Genomic DNA, 8,647 nt, shown 5'->3' on the forward strand with positions numbered 1-8,647 from the left:
AACAAACCCAAATAAGCAGACACAATGTGCCCAGAAATCCTAGCCACATTACCTTACATCAAAGACATCTCTGAAATGACTTCCAAACTACTCAGATCTCTTGGTATCATGATAGCCACAAACCTACCAACAAATTTAAACAGCGGCTAATGAACCTAAAGGACCCTTTACAAACAACCAGCAAAACGAATGTCATTTACAAAATACCCTGAAAGGACTGTAACAAACATTACATTGGACAAACAGGCAGAAAACTAGCCACCAGGATACTTGAACATCAACTAGCCATCAAGAACATGACCCACTATTACATACAGATGAAGAAGGACACCACTTTGACTGGGACACCACATCCATTGTAGGATAAGCTAAACAGATATATGCAAGGGAATTCCTAGAGATGTGGCATTCTAACCGGATTTCCATCAATAAACACTTCAATTTGGACCCCATCTACCATCCACTGAGAAAAAGAACCAAAAATGATATCACCCCGCCCCCCCCCCCCGAAGAAAACAAGACATCTAAATAGAAAGAGGGACCTAATACCAGTGCTTCACTGGAGGCTCACTGATGATGTTACCTAGTATGGTGACGAACTGTCTGAAAACAAACCTTCCAGCTCAGCAGGCAAACTTATAACCATAATATCTGTGAGGAGGACCTAGACATTATAAGTTAGTTAGGTCTGGCAGAATTGTTTGAAACCACATTGAGCTCAGGAATGGGTGATGCGTATTAGTCAATTCGGTGACACTTGAGAGAACATTAGCTATTATTGGAATATTATTTCTAGTTATTTGGAATATGGCTCTTGTGGTAACGTGATGGTGTGAAAACTCTTTACAGTTTGATGGTTTGAGTTCAAATCCCACCTATCCCAACATGTATTGTTACATGTTTGAACAATTGCTTTAAAAAACATGTAAACCATTATGTTGGTTGTCCGTAAGTTTGTAACTGTGACCAGTGCTGGACTATATCTCAACAAGAGCAATATTAACATTGGATGCTTAGCCTTACTTCTCCGAGATCTAAAACCGTTGTCCTCCAAAGAACATATGACATCAACATTAGAGGTCATGTTGAAAACACTTTTCAGAATTAATCCTTTCAGACACGTTCCATCTTTATACAATTGGTGTGTGGAGGAGCTTATAGTTAACTTTGAGTGATAATTTGCAGACAGATTGTTTATTCCGGTTTTAAGTGGAGTTGAAACCCTTTACTTTGTGACTCCTGTGGTAATGCTGCCATTATGAAAGGCCTGAGAATAGCCTGACGTTTGGAACCTGGGTAGACATTCAGCTCAGACTTAGGGATGAAACTTGCCTGTGTTTGCTAGATTTAACACTGGTGCAAATCTAGATTGCAGTTCCAAAACAAGTCTTGAGTAGACTTATTCATTGTAAAGAGCATGAGAATTTGTTCACAATTATTCCATGATACTACTATTGTCATTCGTGATTATGTGATGAAGATTGTGTAACTTTGGTGATTTTTACTAAATCTTGTTTGAATGGACAAACAGATGCTCTTGTTTTCTCAATAATTCTCATATGGTTGATTGACAGAAATCAAATATGTTTTGTTTATTTTGGAAAATAAAATTAGCATGAATAACTTGACATTCCAGATGGTAAAGTGACACACATTTTCCATAAAATAGCACCTGACAATGTTGTGCTTAATCTCATGCCTTCCAGAAGTTTTAAAAATCATAAACCAATTAAAAACAACTTCGACTTTTATTTTTGTGTGAGGAATATTACCAGAAGGTAATAAATTTCAACAAACCAGCCATTGCTATTGATTCTGCAGTGAACTCCAGTTTGTGGAATTCCATTCAGAGCCAAGAATCTGAGTGCTGAGTAAAACTGAAGGCATTCAGACAGCCAGAGGGAGGGGATAATAATAAGAATGATCAGACTGCAAGATCAAGTTTTGAAAAGACCAGAGCTTTTCGGCTGTATTGAAACTGCTCTTTTGAATTCATTGGGTAGTTTAATTTTATCAAATGCAAATGAAAATGAATTCTCTTTAAAACTTGCGGAAAATTGTGGTTTTAATACATTTTCACCTTTTCCATGTCAGTTGACCAGGGATAATACCTTGTCCCTTTTCACAGGTCAAAATGGCAGTTTATTTTGACAAGCAAAATTGAACCTTGCCATTCTTCACTGACATGCAGACCAGGTGTTGAAGGGATTCTCTTCCTCACTGGTTGCTAGTGAAATAGGATTCAGATTTCTCTTCTATTGATATAGACACAAATTCCTCTGTGCCAGAAAGGGTGTATCAAGCCAAATTCTGTTGCAGAACCTGTGGAACTTCACAGCCCTCTCACTTCTGAACAGAATTTGATAGATGAATTGTCATTTGGTAAGCGACCCTTCATTGACTTCTGACTTGCAAAATCTCTGGGGAAAAGAAATGATCAGATCTTTTTTCTGGACATGAATCATTATGCTGAACAGATTCTTGGAAACTTGAGGAAGTTCATCACAAAATACCATCCAAACTTCTTTACATGGAATATGTCGGCAGAGAAAGCTGTGGGAACTATTGAAAAATGTCCAATTTTCAGAAATTCACGAAGTGCCACCTGCAAATGAACATAATTTCAACAGGTGGCCTGATTTTGTGCATGGTTAGTACAATGCATGAATATCTTAGACATCTCAAGGCAGCCTCACCTCTACTTAAAGGGGAACTGCTGCAAATCCCTCTCAAAGACTTGGCTGGAAGGTAAAACACAGGACTTGAAGGAACGGGCAAGACAGAAGGATCCCAGGTTTTCTGATATGGCCATTGGTGATAGAGGTGGAAAGAAGGACAGATGACCTCAGTAGGAACAGTATTAGGGGACAGTGCAGTGGAATCATGACAGTGTAAGAGATGCATTGAGCAACAACTGGCATCCATAATACTCAGCTGTTAAATTCAGTTGTGAGTCAAAGAATGCTTTGTTGTAAATAGGCTCACTATATCATACTGCTCAAAGTATTTACATGAAGGTAATTCTCACTGAATGTTGTGACTTTTAGGGCACTTTTGTCTCATTCAGTTGTCATTGTGCTTTTTTTGATCTTTTGAACGCTAAATCCAGATTGCCAATGATAATGCAAAACTGACATCAAAAATTATATTTTTGTTCCAAAGAAGACTCACATTCAAAGTATTAACTGTTGCTCTCTGCTCAAATATTGCCAGTGAAATAACTCCACAGTGGTCCATCATCAAGGCACATTTAATTTATTTGTGGAGAGTCCTTGACATTGATCCAACTTCCTCAGAGCCAGCTCTCAGAGTGAACAGAACCCCTGAAACTCCTGTTGTATCCGTTAGCCAGGACCAGATTAACAGCATCGATCAGGGAACTCAGATTCCATGAGGTCAACCTGCCTGACCTCATTACAATCGCTACAGCCACGCCTGCTGAGTTTCTCCAGCACTTTCTGTTTTTATTTCGAGTCTCCAGCATCTGCAGTACTTTGCATTTATAAGTTTATATTCCTGGAGGTTTGCAGTAATGAGCTAGAGACGTGAGTTTCAGAAATTTAAATTCAATTAATGAATTAACCTGAAATAAAATTAAACTGTCATCGCATAAAACTCCATCTGATTCTGAACTTTCTTCAGGAAAGAAAATCTGCTCACCTAATCCAGTTTGGCCTGTATGTAACTCCAGGACAGCACTATGATTGACTTTCAACTGTTCTGTGAAACAGATGAGCAAGCCAATGAGTTAAAAATTATTGGGATGTACAATAAACAGTGACCTTGCCAGTGGTGCCACATTTCAACAATGGACTTCCTCTGAATGGTGTGACTCTAATTTTAATGTGAAGTCTTCTTCTCCAAAACTCTCCCACCAACAAAGAAAATTACAACACAGAATCAGGCCCTTTGGCCCTTCAAGCTTGCGCTGATTCAGATCCTCTATTTAAACCTGTCATCTATTTTCTAAGGGTCTGTATCTCTCTGCTCCCTGCCCGTTCATGTATCTGTCTAGATACATCTTAACTGACACTATCATACCCACCTCTACTGGCAACGCATTCTGACACCCACCACACTCTGCATAAAGAACTTTCCATGCATATCTCTCCAAAACTGTTCCCCGCCTACTTTGAACTCGTGATCCCAGTAACTGAGTCCTCCACTCTGGGAAAAAGCTTCTTGTTATCCACCCTGTCTATACCTGTCATGATTTTGTTGAATGAGGTCGGAGCAGAGGGTGGAGCGGCTAGGTGGGAAGGAAGATGGACAGGGAGGACAGTTCAAGAGGGTGATGTCAAGTTGGACGTGGGATAAGGTGGGAGGAGGGGAGAAGAGTGAACTTGTGAAATCGACATTGATCCCATGTGGTTGGAGTGTCCAAAGGCAGAAAATGAGGCATTCTTCCTCCGGGTGTTGCGTGGCTAGAATTTGCCGGTGGAGGAGGCCGAGGACTTGCATGTCCTTGGTGGAGTGGGAGGGGGAGTTGAAGTGTTCAGCCACAGGGCAGTGGGGTTGTTTCATGCGTGTATCCCAGAGATGTTCTCTGAAACATTCCGCAGGTTGCTGTCCTGTCTCCCTGGAGACCACATCGAGAGCAATTGACTCAATAGATGACGTGTGCAGGAAAATCTCTGTTGGATGTGGAAAGATCCTTTGGGTCCTTGGTTGGAGGTGAGGGGGGAGGTGTGGGTGCAGGTTTTACACCTCTTGCAGTGGCAAGGGAAGGTGTCGGGGTTGGTGGGAGGCATGTACCTAACAAGAGAGTCATGGAGGGAATAGTCTCCATGGAACGCAGATAAGGGTGGGGAGGGAAATATATCTCTGGTGGTTGGTTCTGTTTGTAGGTGGCGGAAATGTCCGAAGATGATGTGTTATGAATTTGGAGGTTGGTCGGGTGGAAGGTGAGAACCAGAGGGGTTCTGTCCTTGTTGCATATGGAGGGATTCGGTTCAAATGCGGAGGTGCAGGACTAAACATGCACTAAACAACCCCACTGACCTGTGGTCGAACACTTCAACTCCACTTCTGTCAAGGACATGCAAGTTCTGGGCCTATTCCATCGTCAAATTTTAGCCGCCCGACGTCTGGAGGAAGAATGCCTCGTCTTCGGTCTTGGGACTCTCCAGCCACATGTCGATTTCACCAGTTTCGTCATCTTCCCTCCCCAACCTGATCTCAGATCCAACCTTTTAACTTGGCACTGCCCTCTTGAACTGTCCTACCTATCTTCCTTCCCACCTATCCAGTCCACCCTCCACCCTCCCTATCACCTTCAACCCCACCTTCATCTGTCTATTGCATTCCCAGCTACCTCCCCCACCCCCCTTCCCATTTATCTCTCAGCCCTCCTAGGCCTCCCCACATTTGTGATGAAGAGCCTATGCTCAAAACGTCCACTCTCCTGCACCTTGGATGCTGCCTGAGAGGATTTGCTTTTCCAGCACCACATTTTTTGACTCTGATCTCCAACATCTTCACACTTTCTCCGAGGTGATTATTACATTTATTTCGCCCTTTTAATAATACACAATATCCCAAGCTACTTCACACAAGTGAACTTCAAATTAGATATGATGTCAGATCACAAAAGGTGACATCAGAATGGTGACCAAAAGCTTTGTCAGAAAGTTAGATTTTAAGGTGCATTCTTAAAGAGGAGTGACAGGTTGAGACAAGTGAAATGCAGTAAGAGAATTCCAGGGATGAGGTAGCCACAGACATGGCAGCTAGTCATACAATGACGAAAAGGAATGCTGAAGAGAACAGGAGGAGTGCATATTTGGGTCATTAATTTCTGTTATTTCAAGAAATATCAAGAATATGAAGAAATATATTTTTAACTTCTTTGGTTTTACAGAAGATAAGTAATCAAACGCAGTATGAAGTGCGTTTTTACTTGGCACCACCAAGCAATCCACCCGCAGCAGCAGAGACTTAGCTGCAGAGGCAAGCCTGAGTTTGTTAAACTCCGAGAGAAGATTGATGCGTCCATCGAGGACACCCGGTCCAGGTGGGAGTTGATCTCAGTCATACTGCAGAAGCATGACCGAGTGATTGAGAAACTTGGGCAGCGTGTCGGAGGGGCGGAGCAACGGGCCGCGGCCTCAGAGACTGCTGCTGAGTCATCCATGGGTCAGGTCCGGGCTCTGGACCAGCGAGTCCGGACCCTGGAGGAACATAACGACAATCTTGAACGGGAGGAGGAAGGCCAGCTTGTGGATTTCCTGGAGCAATGCCTCCCACAGCTGCTGAAAGTGGAGTCAGAGCTGGGGCGGATGTGGGTCGGACCGGTGCCCCCACTCGGTCCTAGTCTGACCTCAAAACTACAGGGAAAAACAATTGCTGCTGGAGGCCTCCAGAGTCTTAGGGAAGGATACCCATGCCATGATGTATAAGGGCTCCAAGATAATGTTGTTTCAGAACTCTTCTCCGGTTGTGGTCCGCAAGAGGAGGGCATTTGAAGAGACAAAGAAGCGTCTGAGAGACTTAAATATTCAATATTCCATGCGATATCTGGCCACGCTGTGCTTCAGTCATAGAGGACTTGTATATAACTTTGGGTCACCGGAAAAAGTAAAAGAATTCCTGGATACTCTCAAATAGACTGTGGGACTTGAACTGTATGGACAACGACTTTATTTTGCTCCCCCCCTTTGTCTTTCCTTCTTCCTCTCTCCCCTTTTCTTTTCTTCATCATTCTTGGTGGGGGGGGGGTGGGATGGTGGGGGTTGGTTCCTTATTCTTTCTTTGGTATCTTATCTATAGCTTGCGCAGCTTCTTTGATTATTGGGGGATCTCTGTGGGTTTTTTTTTATTTAGCTGCTTAATACTTGGTTGGATTGTAATTTTGTAATCTTAACATAGAACAAAGAATATTACAGCTCAGTACAGGCCCTTCGGCCCTCGATGTTGCGCTGACCAGTCATACCAATCTGAAGCCCATCTAACCTACACTATTCCATGTACATCCATATGTTTGTCCAATGCACTTAAAGTTGGCGAATCTACTACCATTGCAGGCAAAACGTTCCATACCCTTACTACTCTCTGAGTAAAGAAACTACCTCTGACATCTGTCCTATATCTATCACCCCTCAATTTAAAGCTATGTCCCCTCGTGCTTGCCGTCCCCGTACTTGGAAAAAGGCTCTCCCTGTCCACCCTATCTAACCCTTTGATTATCCTGTATGTCTCTATTAAGTCACCTCTCAACCTTCTTCTCTCCAACAAAAACAGCCTCAAGTTCCTCAGCCTTTCCTCGTAAGACCTCCCCTCCATACCAGGCAACATCCTAGTAAATCTCCTCTGCACCCTTTCCAAAGCTTCCACATCCTTCTTATAATGTGATGACCAGAATTGTACTCAATACTCCAAGTGCGGCCGCACCAGAGCTTTGTACAGCCGTAGCATAACCTCATGGTTCTGGAACTTGATCCCTCTATTAATAAAAGCTAAAACACTGTCTGCCTTCTTCACAACCCTGTCAACCTGGGTGGCAACTTTCTGTGTACATGGACACCAAGATCTCTCTGCTCATCTACACTACCAAGAATCTTACCATTAGCCCAGTACTTTGCATTCCGGCTACTCCGACCAAAGTGAATCACCTCACACTTGTCCGCATTAACTAGACAATAGACAATAGGTGCAGGAGTAGGCCATTCTGTCCTTCGAGCCTGCACCACCATTCAATATGATCATGGCTGATCATCCTTAATCAGTATCCTGTTCCTGCCTTATCTCCATAACCCTTGATTCCACTTCCTTGAGAGCTCTATTCAACTCTTTCTTAAATGAATCCAGAGACTGGGCCTCCACTGCCCTCTGGGGCAGAGCATTCCATACAGCCACCGCTCTCTGGGTGAAGAAGTTTCTCCTCATCTCTGTCCTAAATGGTTTACCCCGTATTTTTAAGCTGTGTCCTCTGGTTCAGCACTCACCCATCAGCAGAAACACGTTTCCTGCCTCCAGAGTGTCCAATCCTTTAATAATCTTACATGTCTCAATCATATTCCCTCTGAGTCTTCTAAACTCAAGGGTATACAAGCTCAGTCACTCCAGTCTTTCAGCGTAAGGTAGTCCCGCCATTCCAGGAATTGACCTCGTGAACCTAAGCTGCACTCTCTCAATAGCCAGAATGTCTTTCCTCAAATTTGGAGACTCCATTTGCCACCTCTCAGCCCAGCTCTGCTGCTTATCTATGTCTCTCTGTAACCTACAACATCCTTCGTCACTATCCACAACTCCACCAACCTGAGAGTCATCTGTAAATTTATTAACCCACCCTTCTACACCCTCATCCAGGTCATTTATACAAATGATGAACAGCAGTGGACCCAACACCGACCCTTGTGGTACACCACTAGTAACTGGATTCCGGGATGAACATTTCCCATCAACCACCACCCTCTGTCTTCTTTCAGCAAGCCAATTCTGATCCAAACTGCTATATCGCCCACAATCCCATTCCTCCGCATTTTGTCCAATAGCCTACTGTGGGGAACCTTATCGAACACTTTGCTGAAATCCATTTACCCCACATCAACCGGTTTACTCTCATCTACCTGTTTGGTCACCTTCTCAAAGAACTCAATAAGGTTTGTGAGGCACGACCTACCCTTCACAAAACCATGCTGACTATCCC

Source organism: Chiloscyllium plagiosum, unplaced genomic scaffold, assembly GCF_037043375.1.
Source record: "Chiloscyllium plagiosum isolate Xiang-an unplaced genomic scaffold, Cpla_swu_hap1 HiC_scaffold_48, whole genome shotgun sequence".
Classification (NCBI taxonomy): Eukaryota; Metazoa; Chordata; class Chondrichthyes; order Orectolobiformes; family Hemiscylliidae; genus Chiloscyllium; species Chiloscyllium plagiosum.